The sequence below is a fragment of the Bombina bombina genome, chromosome 2 (assembly GCF_027579735.1).
Source record: "Bombina bombina isolate aBomBom1 chromosome 2, aBomBom1.pri, whole genome shotgun sequence".
NCBI lineage: Eukaryota > Metazoa > Chordata > Amphibia > Anura > Bombinatoridae > Bombina > Bombina bombina.
The window spans coordinates 1,000,904,782-1,000,921,722 of NC_069500.1; the positions used below are offsets into that span (position 1 = coordinate 1,000,904,782).

General features: G+C 39.1%; 1 protein-coding gene across 4 annotated transcripts in view; it reads left to right on the plus strand.

The window, feature by feature from the left end:
• The window catches only part of ALPK1 (alpha kinase 1), a 527,820-nt gene that overhangs the window by 237,407 nt on the left and 273,472 nt on the right, over positions 1–16,941 (plus strand). Inside the window, exon 2 of one of the 4 annotated variants that reach the window (XM_053703558.1) lies at positions 12,147–12,328. The exons of the other annotated variants lie outside the window; for them this stretch is intronic. The gene's annotated coding sequence lies outside the window, so the exon portion shown is untranslated. The remainder of the gene's footprint in view (positions 1–12,146; positions 12,329–16,941) is intronic. 4 annotated transcript variants of the gene reach the window in all.

The window sequence follows — 16,941 nt, forward strand, 5'->3', positions numbered from 1 at the left end:
CATTTATAATGCTGTCATTTTGTTTGAAAAGTCTGCAATGTTTTTAAACCTCATTAATATTCATTATCAAGGCTGGATTGGCCTACCAGGACACCAGGAGATTTTCCGGTGGGCTGCAACACTTGGTGCTGGCCAGTTGCAATATAAAGGGATGGTGCTGATAATAAGGTGGTGCAGCTGTATCACCTCTCTTCTCCACTAAGTTATGCATATTAAGGTCACAAAGTATTTACTTGTAAGTTTTATTTCTTAGACCATGTACCATTTAGTAGACCTCTGAATAGTTTCTAGTGTGTTTTCAAGTCACACTGTGAGACAGAGTGACACGTTTTAAGTGTCTTCTACAGATCACACTATGGATAATCATTTTCACACTGTGATAGGAAGTTATGGCTGAACTTTGGTTGTCGGATGCCTATATCGCAACAATCTGACATTTTTTTATTACAAACTAATATTATTTAATTCTGCAAAAAAAATATTAGAGCAATTAGTATCTCAGTAATCCCCATGAGAAAGGGGCATGTTTTCAAATGTTTTTTATTCCCAGTCCGGCCCTGTTCTTTATCTCACCTTGCTTTCTATGGCTGTGTATTAAGAGAACTAAATAAGCTTCTATATTGATTAAGCAATCACTGTACAATGTTGGAGGTCAGGGGTCATAGTCCTTGACGATACACAATTTTTAGAGTTACAGGAAAACTGGGCAAATTAAATAACAAACTGTAATTGCACAGTAAAATAATTTTGTAATGTAAACGCTTGCTGAGAATAAAATGTTAAGCTTAAAGTCCCTTTTAATGGCTTATCCTGGTTCTTAAACTGACTTTTGGACTGTGCTTAGCAAACTAATTTATTTGAGTTTTTCTTCATATGAAGTTACTTCACTTATTAGTTTCAAGAAAAGCAATGAAATTAAATCCATACATATTACACACTTCTAGCAGCTATTGTCAAATTCCTGGTCAGTGATAGTAGCGGTAGCTAGATTAAAGCTTCATGCCTGTCACCGAATCAACAAGTGGAAAAGCAATGGTTTAATGAACTATGTCAGACACTCAGACTCTTACATATTATCTCTTTTGAACCCCACCACAAAGTAGTCTCATGCTTAGTTCTTCTGGCTTAGATATATTTCTCCAACATTGGTGTGTCCGGTCCACGGCGTCATCCATTACTTGTGGGAATATCCTCTTCCCCAACAGGAAATGGCAAAGAGCACAGCAAAAGCTGTCCATATAGCTTCTCCTCAGGCTCCGCCCCCCAGTCATTCTCTTTGCCGCTCTGAACAAGTAGCATCTCCACGGAGATGGTGAAGAGTATGTGGTGTTTAGTTGTAGTTTTTTATTCTTCTATCAAGAGTTTGTTATTTTAAAATAGTACTGGTATGTACTATTTACTCTGAAACAGAAAGAGATGAAGAGTTCTGTTTAAAAGAGGAGTATGATTTTAGCAGCAGTAACTAAAATCAATTGCTGTTCCCACGCAGGACTGTTGAGATGAGAGAACTTCAGTTGGGGGGAACAGTTTGCAGACTTTTCTGCTCAAGGTATGACTAGCCATTTTTTTAACAAGACTGTGTAATGCTGGAAGGCTGTCATTTTCCCTCATGGGGATCGGTAAGCCATTTTCTTAGATTCAGAAAGAATAAAGGGCTTATTATGGGCTATTAACTGGTGGACACTCTTAAGGGCTAAATCGATTGTTTATTTAAGTTGTTTTTTAAAGTTTGAAGTAGTTTTCACACTTTTATTGTTTGGGGAACGTTTTTATCGCCAGGCACTAGTTAAGACACCTTCCCAGTCAGGAAGGGCCTTTCACTGTAGTAGGCAGAGCCTCATTTTCGCGCCATTATTGCACAGTTTCTTTTGAGTGCAGTGCATGCAGCTGCATGTGTGAGGGTCTGGTATCCACTGAAAACGTTCCTAGAAGGCTTGAATTGGTATCGTATACCCCCCTGGGATAGGTGAAGTCGCAACAAAGGCTGTGGCTGGGACTGTAGTGGGGTTAAAATTGCAAACGGCTCCGGTTTCCACATTTTAAGGGTTAACAGCTTGAAAATTGGGGTGCAATACTTTGAATGCATTAAGACACTGTGGTGAAAATTTGGTAAAGATTGGATAATTCCTTCATAGTTTTTCACATATTCAGTAATAAAGTGTGCCCTGTTTAACATTTAAAGAGACAGTAACGGTTTTGTTTTAAAACGGTTTTTGTGCTTTATTAACCCGTTTAAGCCTGTTTAACATGTCTGTACCTTCAGATAGTTCATGTTCTGTATGTATGGAAGCCAATGTGGTTCCCCCTTCAAATATATGTGATAATTGTGCCATGGCGTCCAAACACAGTAAGGACAGTACTGTCACAAATAGTAAGGTTGCCCAGGATGATTCCTCAGATGAAGGAAGTAGGGATAGTTCTACATCCTCTCCTTCTGTGTCTATACCAGTTATGCCCGCGCAGGGGACCCCTAGTACTTCTAGCGCGCCAATGCTTGTTACTATGCAACAATTGACGGCAGTAATGGATAACTCCATAGCTAATATTTTATCCAAAATGCCAGCATTTCAGAGAAAGCGCGATTGCTCAGTTTTAAACACTGTAGAGCAGGAGGGCGCTGATGATAATTTTTCTGTCATAGCCTCACGCAGTGAGGGAGGGTTTGTCTGATTAAGAAATTTCTGATACAGGAAGAATTTCTCAGCAGGCAGAATCTGATGTTGTGACATTTAAATTTAAATTAGAGCATCTCCGCGCATTACTTAAGGAGGTGCTATCTACCCTGGATGATTGTGACAATCTGGTCATCCCAGAAAAATTGTGCAAGATGGACAAGTTCCTAGAGGTCCCCGTGCACCCTGATGCCTTTCCGATACCTAAAAGGGTGGCGGACATAGTGAATAAGGAGTGGGAGAAACCAGGCATACCTTTTGTCCCTCCTCCTATATTTAAGAAATTGTTCCCTATGGTCGACCCCAGGAAGGACACATGGCAAATAGTCCCTAAGGTCGAGGGGGCGGTTTCTACACTAGCCAAACGCACGACCATTCCCATTGAGGACAATTGTGCTTTCAAAGATCCTATGGATAAAAAATTGGAGGGTTTGCTTGAAAAGATATTTGTACAGCAAGGTTACCTCCTTCAACCTATTTTGTGCATTATTCCTGTCACTACAGCGGCGTGGTTCTGGTTCGAGGAACTGGAAAAGTCGCTCAGTAGGGAGACTCCGTATGAGGAGGTCATGGACAGAATTCACGCACTTAAGTTAGCTAATTCCTTTATTTTATACGCCGCTTTGCAGTTAGCGAGATTAGCGGCGATAAATTCAGGGTTTGCAATTGTGGCGCGCAGAGCGCTTTGGCTAAAGTCTTGGTCGGCGGATGTATCTTCCAAGACAAAATTGCTTAATATCCCTTTCAAAGGTAAGACCCTTTTTGGGCCAGAATTGAAAGAAATTATTTCAGACATCACTGGGGGAAAGGGCCATGCCCTCCCACAAGATAGGCCTTTCAAGGCTAAGAATAAGTCCAATTTTCGTTCCTTTCGCAATTTCAGGAACGGACCAGCTTCCAACTCTGCAGCCTCTAAACAAGAGGGTAACGCTTCCCAGACTAAACCAGCTTGGAAACCAATGCAAGGCTGGAACAAGGGTAAACAGGCCAAGAAGCCTGCTGCTGCTACCAAAACAGCATGAAGGGGTAGCCCCCGATCCGGGACCGGATCTAGTAGGGGGCAGACTCTCTCTCTTTGTTCAGGCTTGGGCAAGAGATGTTCAGGATCCCTGGGCACTAGAAATAGTCTCTCAGGGTTATCTTCTAGAATTCAAGGAACTACCCCTAAGGGGAAGTTTCCACATGTCTCACTTATCTTCAAACCAAATAAAGAGACAGGCATTCTTACATTGTGTAGAAGACCTGTTAAAGATGGGAGTGATACACCCAGTTCCAACTGTGGAACAAGGTCAGGGGTTTTACTCAAATCTGTTTGTAGTTCCCAAAAAAGAGGGAACTTTCAGACCAATTCTGGATTTAAAAATTCTAAACAAATTTCTCAGAGTTCCATCGTTCAAAATGGAAACCATTCGAACAATTTTACCTACAATCCAGGAGGGTCAATATATGACTACCGTGGATTTAAAGGATGCGTATCTACATATTCCTATCCACAAAGATCATCATCAGTTCCTAAGGTTCGCCTTTCTGGACAAACATTACCAGTTCGTGGCTCTCCCATTCGGACTAGCCACTGCTCCCAGAATTTTCACAAAGGTGCTCGGGTCCCTTCTAGCGGTTCTAAGGCCAAGGGGCATTGCAGTGGCACCTTATCTGGACAACATTCTAATTCAAGCGTCGTCTCTTTCCAAGGCAAAGGCTCATACAGACATTGTTCTAGCCTTTCTCAGATCTCACGGGTGGAAGGTGAACGTAGAAAAGAGTTCCCTGTCTCCGTCGACAAGAGTTCCCTTTTTGGGAACAATAATAGATTCTTTAGAAATGAAGATCTTCTTGACAGAGGTCAGAAAGTCAAAGCTTCTAAACGCTTGTCAAGTTCTTCTCTCTATTCTGTAGCCTTCCATAGCTCAGTGCATGGAAGTAGTAGGGTTGATGGTTGTAGCAATGGACATAGTTCCTTTTGCTCGAATTCATCTAAGACCATTACAACTGTGCATGCTCAAGCAGTGGAATGGAGACTATACAGACTTGTCTCCAAAGATTCAAGTAGACCAGATGACCAGAGACTCACTCCGTTTGTGGTTGTCCCAGGATCACCTGTCTCAGGGAATGAGTTTCCGCAGACCAAAGTAGGTCATTGTCTCGACCGACGCCAGTCTATTAGGCTAGAGCGCGGTCTGGGATTCCCTGAAAGCTCAGGGTCTATGGTCTCGGGAAGAGTCTCTTCTTCCGATCAACATCCTAGAACTGAGAGCGATATTCAATGCTCTCTGGGCTTGGCCTCAACTAGCGAAGGCCGGATTCATAAGAATCCAGTCAGACAACATGACGACTGTAGCTTACATCAACCATCAGGGGGGAACAAGGAGTTCCCTGGCGATGAGAGAGGTATCCAAAATCATCAAATGGGCGGAGGATCACTCCTGCCACCTATCTGCAATCCACATCCCAGGAGTAGACAACTGGGAGGCGGATTATCTGAGTCGTCAGACTTTCCATCCGGGGGAGTGGGAACTCCACCCGGAGGTGTTTGCCTAGTTGACTCAATTATGGGGCATTCCAGACATGGATCTGATGGCGTCCCGTCAGAACTTCAAGGTTCCTTGCTACGGGTCCAGATCCAGGGATCCCAAGGCGACTCTAGTGGATGCATTAGTGGCGCCTTGGTTGTTCAACCTAGCTTATGCGTTTCCACCGTTCCCTCTCCTTCCCAGGCTTGTAGCCAGGATCAAACAGGAGAAGGCCTCAGTGATTCTGATAGCTCCTGCGTGGCCGCGCAGGACTTGGTATGCAGACCTGGTGAATATGTCATCGGCTCCACCATGGAAGCTACCTTTGAGACAGGATCTTCTAGTACAAGGTCCATTCGAACATCCAAATCTAGTTTCTCTGCAGCTGACTGCTTGGAAATTGAACGTTTGATTTTATCCAAGCGTGGGTTTTCAGAGTCAGTGATAGATACTCTGGTCCAAGCCAGAAAACCTGTGACTAGAAAGATTTACCATAAAATATGGAAAAGATATATCTGTTGGTGTGAATCCAAGGGATTCTCCTGGAGTAAGATTAAAATTCCTAAGATCCTCTCCTTTCTCCAAGAAGGTTTGGATAAGGGATTGTCAGCGAGTTCTTTAAAAGGACAGATTTCTGCTTTATCTGTCTTGTTACACAAACGACTGGCAGCTGTGCCAGATGTACAAGCTTTTGTACAGGCTTTGGTCAGAATCAAGCCTGTTTACAGACCCTTGACTCCTCCTTGGAGTCTAAATTTAGTTTCAGTTCTTCAAGGGGTTCCGTTTGAACCCTTACATTCAATAGATATCAAGTTACTATCTTGGAAAGTTCTGTTTTTGGTTGCTATTTCTTCTGCTAGAAGAGTTTCTGAATTATCTGCTTTGCAGTGTGATCCACCCTATCTGGTGTTCCATTCAGATAAGGTTGTTTTGCGTACCAAGCCTGGTTTTCTTCCAAAAGTTGTTTCCAACAAGAATATTAACCAGGAAATAGTTGTTCCTTCTTTGTGTCCGAATCCAGTTTCAAAGAAGGAACGTTTGTTACACAATTTAGATGTAGTCCGTGCTTTAAAGTTCTATTTAGAAGCAACAAAGGATTTCAGACAAACTTCTTCTTTGTTTGTCATTTATTCTGGTAAGAGGAGAGGACAAAAAGCTACTGCTACCTCTCTTTCTTTCTGGCTGAAAAGCATCATCCGATTGGCTTATGAGACTGCCGGACGGCAGCCTCCTGAACTAATCACAGCTCACTCTACTAGGGCTGTGGCTTCCACTTGGGCCTTCAAGAACGAGGCTTCTGTTGATCAGATATGTAAGGCAGCGACTTGGTCTTCTCTGCACACTTTTGCCAAATTCTACAAATTTGATACTTATGCTTCTTCGGAGGCTATTTTTGAGAGAAAGGTTTTGCAAGACGTGGTGCCTTCTGTTTAGGTAACCTGATTTGCTCCCTCCCTTCATCCGTGTCCTAGAGCTTTGGTATTGGTTCCCACAAGTAATGGATGATGCCGTGGACCGGACACACCAATGTTGGAGAAAACAGAATTTATGCTTACCTGATAAATTACTTTCTCCAACGGTGTGTCCGGTCCACGGCCCGCCCTGTTTTTTTAATCAGGTTTGAAAAATGTCTTTCTCTATACACTACAGTCACCACGGCACCCTATAGTTTCTCCTTTTTTCTCCTAACCGTCGGTCGAATGACTGGGGGGCGGAGCCTGAGGAGGGGCTATATGGACAGCTTTTGCTGTGCTCTTTGCCATTTCCTGTTGGGGAAGAGAATATTCCCACAAGTAATGGATGACGCCGTGGACCGGACACACCGTTGGAGAAAGTAATTTATCAGGTAAGCATAAATTCTGTTTTCTGGCTTAAAACAGGATTCAGAGATAGGACTGCTTGTGTTTAATGGGTTAGCTGTTAATTGTTTAATGTATGTTCAATTGTTAACTTCTTTATTGTAAATCAGGTAGTCTTTGTATAGGTTGAACTGAATGGACTTAAATCTTGTTTCAACCTTTTTACTTAGTAAAATTAAATAGAATTTAGCACCTAATATTTATACTTTTTAAGAAAATTTAAAACATCCTTTTGAGCTATGCCTAATTAGGTTAGCAGTAAGAAAATTCTAAAACATCCTTTTGAGCTATGCCTAATTAGGTTAGCAGTAAGAAAATTCTAAAACATCCTTTGAGCTATGCCTAGTTAGATGAGCCATGTGTAGTGTCCTTCAGGACTATGAAGTTATCAAGTTCAAGGCAATTCCAGTGGCTTTGTGCCATATTATCTTCATTAATACTTTTTAATTTGAAGAATTTTACAGCAGTATTCCAGTCCATATTTCAATGCATAATAAATAGGACTGTTTCCTAGACTCTCCCCTAGTTTTGAAAGCTTCAAGCGCTCCCTAAAGACTCTACTGTTCAGGGATGCATACAGCCTACACTAACCTTACTTTATACCAGTTTCTCTCCTCCATTGCTATCCCCTGAACCCCCTTAGCATGTAAACCGAGTCCAGCTGTTTGTAGATCACCTTCTTAAGAGCTGACTACAACAGTGCAACTCTTGGCAGTGCCCTCTACCCATTTAACCAATATAATTGTTTTGTGTTATAATAATAATAATAATGAAACTTTTGAACAAATAATTGGAAACTTGTAAATAACTAAACAATATATATTTAGATCATATAATATTTCTTTGTATGTTTTATATTTAAGACCATGTACCATTTTAGTAGCTCTATTTAAGTAGTTGATTTATATCCTTATGGAGAAAAGATCTGAATAACTGTACAAAATATTCAAGATGATGCCTAATTAGGAGTCTGTAAAGTGTCATAAGAAGCTTGCTATTTCTGCTGCAATCAAATATTCTTCTTGCCTTACCGGCTGCACAATTGCATTGTCTACCAAATATTAAATAATCTGAAATAATTATTTCCAATGGAACAATTTTTGTGTCATCAGCAAACAAGCACACTACCAATATCACTGATAAATATGTTAAACAAAACAGGCACAAGGACTGACCTATGGGGAACACCACTAGTAACTGACCCCTCATTTGAAATTACTCCATTTATTGGAACCCTCTGCCTTCTATCCTTAATCCATACTGCCCACTAAACCATCATAGCACCTACTCAAAGGCAATACATTTTGTGACTAAGTTTGTTGTGTGGGACAGTGTCAAATGCTTTGCTAAAGTCTAGATATGCTACATCTATGGCTCCTCTTTGTGGCTTCTATAAATAGTTTTGGACAAAGACCAATTTTTACACAACAGCAAGAGGTTTTTCATGTCTTAATACAAATACAATGCAATAATACCTCTTTGAAACGTTCAAATAGAGCAGTATTTGACTTTTAGGAAGGAATTTTTTTTTTCTTAAATGTAATGTCCTTCACTATCTTGTTAAGCATTTATGTCTACGGACTTTGGCGGCGCTATACAAATAAATGATAATAATAATAATAATATGTCCATTGAAATCTACTTTAAAGGACTATTAAGTACAGCAGAACTGCATAATTAACAACATAACACAATGCAATACCATTTACTCTAAATTATAAATAAGCAGTAGATTTTTACTGACAAATGTAAAAATGTGCCTGCCTCTGTATCATGTGACAGCCATTAGCCAATTACAGACTCATATTACTATGATGTCTTGCACATGCTCCATAGGAGCTGGTGCATCAGTAAGTGTGCATATAAAAATAGACTGTGCACAATTTAATAAAGTAAAGTAAGTAAGTAAATTGGGAAGTTTCTTAAAACTGCATGCTTTACCTGAATTATGAAAGTTTAATTTTTACTTTAGTGTCCCTTTAAGTGCTTGGTTTAGTAAAGAAGAACTTTTGTATTACAAATGTTAATTAAAAGATATCATTTTGGCTACAAGTATGCCTACAGCCAATCCTGAACAGAAATGGAAGTAAATCATGGGATCGTGCATTTGGAAAAATTAATTTCAGTTTTATACTCAAACTGCATGTTAGAATGCTGCCTATAGTGGGAGACAGATTATGATACAGTAGAGAAATTATAGTGCAGACTTCACATGGCATGAACTCACTGAATTCTATAAGTAAAAGGTCTGAAACTGGAAATCCCGGAGAGATTAGAGATGCCTTCTGTAGAAAGTAGTTAAGCTCTCTGGGATACAAAACTTCATAGGGGAATAGAAGGTAACTAGAAAACATCTGGGGTTGATATAAAAGCTCAGTTTGCATCAATTACAAATTAAACTGATTTTTTTTTTACTACAATTTAACTTGCTTTTGCCTATAGTTTAAGGTATATATTACTTTTTGGCAGTTAAATATTGTGAATTTTGAGCAAACTTCACCTGCATACAGCTGGCAAGAAAATTCAATGAGACCAGCTTGTTTGAAATGCTTACAGCATTTCACAAGACTTGTGAGAGAGCTTCAGACATACCCTGGGAACTCCCCTGTTCAGCCAATGGAAAACCCCTGTCCCTCCAACTTTCTGAAGCTGTGTTTTATTTTATAATAAAAAAAATACCAAGTGCAATGTAAGTTGTAAAAGATAAACAGAATATATTTTACAATAGAAAAAATACCAAGTGCAATGTAAGTTGTAAAAGATAAACGGAAATATACAAAGTTCGATCCTAATTTGTTAAAGTAAAACAGAGGGCCTGATATTCAAAACCTCGCTGGCATGGAGAGAAATCACACAAAATCGTTGGGATTTTTTTTAGACCTTGTATAGTATTGTAGGAGTCCCTGTTTCTCATAAAGAATATTACATAGCATCATAAACATTTCTCAAGATAACATTTGTGTTTCTGAAAAAAAATTAAGGGCCTCGCCATACCAAAGATACTTCTTAGAATATCTCGCCTGAGTGGCAAAGTTTTGAATATCGGGCTCAGAAACTTTCAAACCATAATCAGAATTTGTAAAATCAATGCTGGGTCTAAATCTTTAAATCTAAATGTATTAAAATCTAAAATAGAAAGTTCAAAGTTTGAACTGAAAAGGACTCAATCTGAAGTGTAAAGTAATATAAAATACAATGCACAAAGTGTAAGTGAAACAAGACTCTTATATTGTGCAGTGCTATATTGCACTGGACTTGTCTCTCCTTCAGATACAGAAATTACAGAGATATTGCAGTGCTGGAGAGTTCTGCCCTTCTTCTTTGATAATTCAGTGAGTTCAGCCCTGTGAAGTCTGAACTTCAATCTCTCTCCAAGTAGGATAATCTTTGATCATCAGCCCCTTAGTGAGCTAGTTGGGGTTTATGGTCCAGTTAAATGAGACCCACCAGCCAATCACTGTGGGTGGATATTGTTATTAATTCATGTAGTTTTTTTTTATATATATATATATATATATATATATATATATATATATATATATATATATATATATATATATACTGTATATATATATGTTATGATAACTGTTTTTGATTATTGGTTAATAAACATAGCTGCAGCCTTAATAACCTATATACATTTGTTTGGGTTTATTAGAGGGAACGCAGTGCCTATGTTTGGGGAATCTTCTGACTCATTTTGAGCTGCATCTCCAACACATTAGATTTGCATAATCAACAAATGCAAGATAACAAGACAATGCAATAGCACTTAGTCTGAACTTCAAATGAGTAGTAGATTTTTTTATAACAAATTTCAAAGTTATGTATATTTCCACTCCCCCTGTACCATATGATAGCAATCAGCCAATCACAAATGCATATACATATAGCCTGTGAATTCTTGCACATGCTCAGTAGGATCTGGTGACTCAAAAAGTGTAAATATAGAAGAATGTGCAAATTTTTTTTAATGGAAGTAAATTGGAAAGTTGTTTAAAAGTACATGCTGTATCTGAATCATGAAAATTTAATTTAACCTGAGTGTCCCTTTAATATTATTTCCTCTACTGAATTATTTTGGTTGTGACCGTGTGGGATACATTTGTGCTGTAGTCTCTGTCCTCCTTCATAATTTTAAAGGGACATGCTAGTCATTCCTTAGATGATAGGTGACACCAACAAGTAGCACCTCATGATAACTTATGTTTTAGAGATTGTGGAGAAAGAGGGACATTTCTACATGTGGTGAAACTGTCCATTTCTTAAAAAATGTATGAGCCAAGTCTTCTAGGTTTCTAAGTAGTATATTTCATAGGGAGATATACCTTCAGCTCAAGCTTTACTCTACCAACCTCAAAAAGGGATGCATAGATACGCCATTAAACTAACAGCAACAAGGACAGTTTTCTCCCCTTTAAATTGTTCCCAATGATCAATTTTACCTGCTGGAGTGTATTTAATTGTTTACAAGAAGCTCATTTACCCCTATTTTGGCATTTGAAATAGCTGATTTAGCCTGTGATATCCCCACCTATCGTAAAAGTTTGTATACTGGAGTCTCAGCTATTGAATAGCCTAAGTAAACACAGCCAGCAGAAGAAATTACACTATCAGTGGGGTACAGGATAGTTAAGTAATACAATGATAATTTTCCATTGGTCTGTCTAAGTATTGAGCTTTGGTTTTCCAGACAAATATAAGATAAAGAAGCAAGTCTGTGTACATAAAAGTGATAACATAATGAGATCTGATAAACCAGCTACGTCATATACACAAATAAACCGAAAATGCAATTTTAAGCAACTTTCTAATTTACTCATATTATCAATTTTTCTTCGTTCTCTTGGTATCTTTATTTGAAAAGCAGGAATGTAAGCTTAGGAGACAAACCATTTTTGGTTCTGAACCTGTGTAGCACTTGCTGATTGGTGGCTAAATGTAGTAGTAAATTTGAAAGTTACTTAAAGGGACATTATACAGTCATTTTTTCTTTGCATAAATGTTTTGTAGATGATCTATTTATATAGCCCATATAGTGTTTTTTTAATTTTTTTAAATGTATAGTTTTGCTTAATTTTAAATAACATTGCTCTGATTTTCAGACTCTTAACCAAGCCTCAAAGTTTTATGAGAATACCGTCAGCTACCTTCTCCAGCTTGCTCCTGTTTGTGTAAAGGGTCTTTTCATATGCAAAAGAAGGGGGAGGGAGGGGAGTGTCTTATTTCCCACTTGCAGTGGACTTTCCAGCTACCCTTTCAAAAGATCTAAACTGAGAGCTTCTAAGTAAGTTTTTAAACAGTTTTATACTTTTTATATCAGTATCTGTGCATCTTATTCTTTATAGTAGTGTCTATTACATGCAGTTATATGAAAATGAGTGTATACTGTCCCTTTAAGATTGCATGCTCTATCTAAATCATAAAAGAAAAAAAATGGGTTTCATATCCCTTTAATAAAAAAGTATATTTAAAAGGACAGTCTACTCCAAAATGTTTATTGTTTAAAAAGATAGATAATCCCTTTATTACCCATTCCCCAGTTTTGCATAACCAACACAGTTATATTAATATATTTTTTACCTATGTGATTACCTTGTATCTAAGCTTTTGCAGACTGCCTCCTTATATCAGTGCTATTTACAGACTTGCATTTTAACCAATTAGTGCTGACCTGTGAATAACTCCGCAGGAGTGAGCACAATGTTATCTATATGGCATATATGAACTAGCAGTGCCTTGTTGTGCAAATCTATAAAAATGCACTGAAATAAGATGCGGTATGTGGTGACTTTTGAGGTTTAAAGGTTATAAAGTATATTAATATAACAATGTTGGTTGTGCAAAGGTGGGGAAGGGGTAATACAAGTGTTCTCTATCTTTCTGTTCCTTTAGGCAACAACAAAATACACAGTTCTATAAAACATTTTGCGGACACATTCAAATAAATTACAGTGGATACTAGAAGACATGAACAGAAAAAATGTTATGTTGGAATATTCCTCTCTCATAATAATAATAATATTGTGAATTTGAAGATCCGCCCTTTCATTTCATGTGTATGCTCTCCAGTTAAGATCAGTTGCTAATATGAAAAATACATATTACATGACTGCCACCCAAACTACATGTGTTCCATTATCATTATAACAAGTTCACAGCTTTGGTTGGCTCACTGTGGTGTTAATAAATACATAGAGTGTATACTTGCACTGGCTGACTGTGCAGGAGCCAGTCTGGTTATTCATCTGCTGTTTTTGCTGTTAATTGGCTGAGACCACCAGAATTCAGAAGCCCCAGATGTCACTGATAGTTTGCCTAGGGAGCACATTCATGCCCATCTGTTGCAGTCTAGAAAACTGTTCATATATCCACAAGGCCTTCATTTAATTCTTGTCATAAAGTAATGTAAATCCAGTTTAGCCTCAGAAGTGGTTGCAGAGATGTATGCCAATGAGCCCCCTGCAATTTACACACACTGTAGCTGTGTTAGAAGAAAGGGCAAGCCTTTCATGTCCGTGCATATTAACAAGGGAAGCCTGCCTTAAGTGAGTCTTTTTGATTGAGTTTTCTCATTATTTTAATTCAGCTTGTGCTTCTGCATCTCCATGAAAAGGAACTTGAGTCGTAAAACAAAATATACGGTGAAGGAGGGGGAATCCCATGACAAAATACTGTGTCTTAACACACTATTAGCTGGTAATGTTGCAGCTTCTCTAGAGAGATACTAGTATGACACATTTTTTCTAATAGTGGAAACATGAAGTTTTAATTGATGACCATGCTATGTCTAGAGACTTCCTATGCAGATCACCAAAATATAAGGTACTGTAGGTGCAGCAAAAAACTCATAGTAAAGGTCTGTTGATGATCTTTTTTCAAAGGTGAATATAACAGTTATAAGCTGTCAGTGTTTATAAACATTCTAAACAGAAAACATGTTATATAATGGATTAATATTGGCTTGGAAACAAATCACTTTTCCCACAGAGATTTATCGCTTGCTTTAAGGGGATATGGAATTGCCAATTTATATTCTAAGTTTATAAATTTAATTTAAACCCAAAAAACATTGATTGTAAATATTGTAATTTTTTTATGCATCTTTGCACTATATGCAGAAGCGCTGATGCGGGCGTGATATTGCAATATTGTAGCCATATCCTCTGTGGGTATTAGAAGTTGAATGTAAACACATACCGCTGTATTGGGCATGGAGTTCACCAGAGCTTCACAGGTTGCCACTGGAGTCCTCTTCCACTTCTCCATGACAATATCACAGAGCTGGTGGATGTTAGAGACCTTGCGCTCCCCCACCTTCCATTTGAGGATGCCCCACAGATGCTCAATAGGGTTTAGGTCTAGAGATATGCTTGGCCAGTCCATCACCTTTACCCTCAGCTTCTTTAGCAAGGTAGTGGTCGTCTTGGAGGTTTGTTTGGGGTCGTTATCATGTTGGAACACTGCCCTGCGGCCCAGTCTCCAAAGGGAGGGGATCATGCGCTGCTTCAGTATGTCACAGTACATGTTGGCATTCATGGTTCCCTCAATAACTGTAGCTACCTAGTGCCGGCAGTATTCATGCAGGACCAGACCATGAGTATTCATGCAGGACCAGACCATGACTATGCTTGACTGTAGGCAAGACACACTTGTCTTTGTACTCCTAACCTGGTTGCCGCGACACACGCTTAACACCATCTAAACCAAATAAGTTTATCTTGGTCTCATCGGACCACAGGACATAGTTCCAGTAATTCATGTCATTAGTCTGCTTGTCTTCAGCAAACTGTTTGCGGGCTTTCTTGTGCATCATCTTTAGAAGAGGCTTCCTTCTGGGACGACAACCATGCAGACCAATTTGATGTAGTGTGCGGCGTATGCTCTGAGCGCTGACAGGCTGACCCCCCACGCCTTCAACCTCTGCAGCAATGCTGGCAGCACTCATATGTTTATTTCCCAAAGACAACCTCTGGATATGACGCTGAGCATGTGCACTCAACTTCTTTGGTCGATCATGGCAAGACCTGTTCTGAGTGGAACCTGTCCTGTGAAACCGCTGTATGGTCTTGCCCACCTTGCTGCAGCCCAGTTTCATAGTCTTGGTAATCTTCTTATAGCATAGGCCATCTTTATGTAGAGCAACAATTATTTTTTTCAGATCCTCAGAGAGTTCTTTGCCATGAGGTGCCATGTTGAACTTCCATTGACCAGTATGAGAGAGTGTGAGAGCGATAACACCAAATTTAACACACCTGCTCCCCATTCACACCTGAGACCTTGTAACACTAACAAGATACATGACACCGGGGAGGGGAAATAGCTAATTGGGCCCAATTTGGACATTTCCACTTAGGGGTGTACTCACTTTTGTTGCCAATGGTTTAGACATTATTGGCTGTGTGTTGAGTTATTTTGAGGGGACAGCAAATTTACACTGTTATACAGGCTGTACACTCACTACTTTACATTGTAGCAAAGTGTAATTTCTTCAGTGTTGTCACATGAAAAGATATAATAATACTCACTTTTGTGAGTTACTGTATATACATACACACAGAGAAAGTCCAACACTCACTTACAAGCTCTCCGCTAAGATAAAAAGCAAAAATAGAAGGGTTAGTTACCGGTTACCGCATCTGGCCAAATGGGACACGCCCAGGTACCATGTCAAGGTCCCTAAACCAGCCAAACAATGCAAGCTCTCAATCAAACAAACTGAAGGTGCACAGGCTGATGTAATCACCATAGAGATATACAAAACACGGAAGGCGACTGCACTCTCAGACTGGACTGGGTACACATCCCATGACCCTGCAACATGCTAAGTCCTGGGTGCTCAATGGCACTCACAGAAGGCTGTGTTGTCCCCAGAGTCACAGGCATTTAACCCCAGACAGGTCTGGGTGCAAAGCACATAGGAAAAATTACAAAACAAATTAATACAACGCACAGGGAAAGTCCAGTATTTACAAGCTCTCAGCTAAGATTAAAAGCAAAAATTGAAGGGTTAGTTACCGCATCTGGCCAAATGGGACAAGCCCAGGTACCACGTCAAGGTCCCTTCCAAATCCTGGGTCCCTAAACCAGCCAAACAATGCAAGCTCTCAATCAAACAAACTGGGAACAAGTGAAGGGTGCACACTGCACAGGCTTATGTAATCACCCTAGATATATACAAAACACGGAAGGGGACAGCACTCTCAGACTTGACTGGGTACACATCCCATGACACTGCAACATGCTCAGCCCTGGGTGCTCAAAGGCACTTACAGGAAGCTGTGCTGTCCCCAGAGTCACAGACAGTTAACCCCAGACAGGTATGGGTGCAAGGCCCATAGGGAAAATTACAAAACAAATTTAGCCAGATACGGTAACTAACCCTTTCATTTTTGCTTTTAATCTTAGCTGAGAGCTTGTAAGTGAGTGATGGACTTTTTCTTTGTGTTGTATTAATTTGTTTTGTAATTTTCCCTATGGGCCTTGCACCCAGACCTGTCTGGGTTTAACTGCCTGTGACTCTGGGAGTGGAATGTGTCAGATTTAGCTTTTTTTCTCCACTTTTTTGTGTCATACCAATACAAACAAAAGAAATAAACATGAGAATGCCTAAACATTTGTAATTGCAACAGTTTTCTGGGCGAAGTGGTGCATTATCTGACAGAAATGCAGGGGTGCCAATATTTTTGGCCATGACTATATATATATATATATATATATATATATATATATATATATATATATATATATATATATATATATATATATATATATATATAATATGTCTAAATACGTATGTGTATAGATCTGTATGTATAAACATATATATAAATACACATGTATACACACATATATATATATATATATATATATATATATATATATATATGTATGTATGTA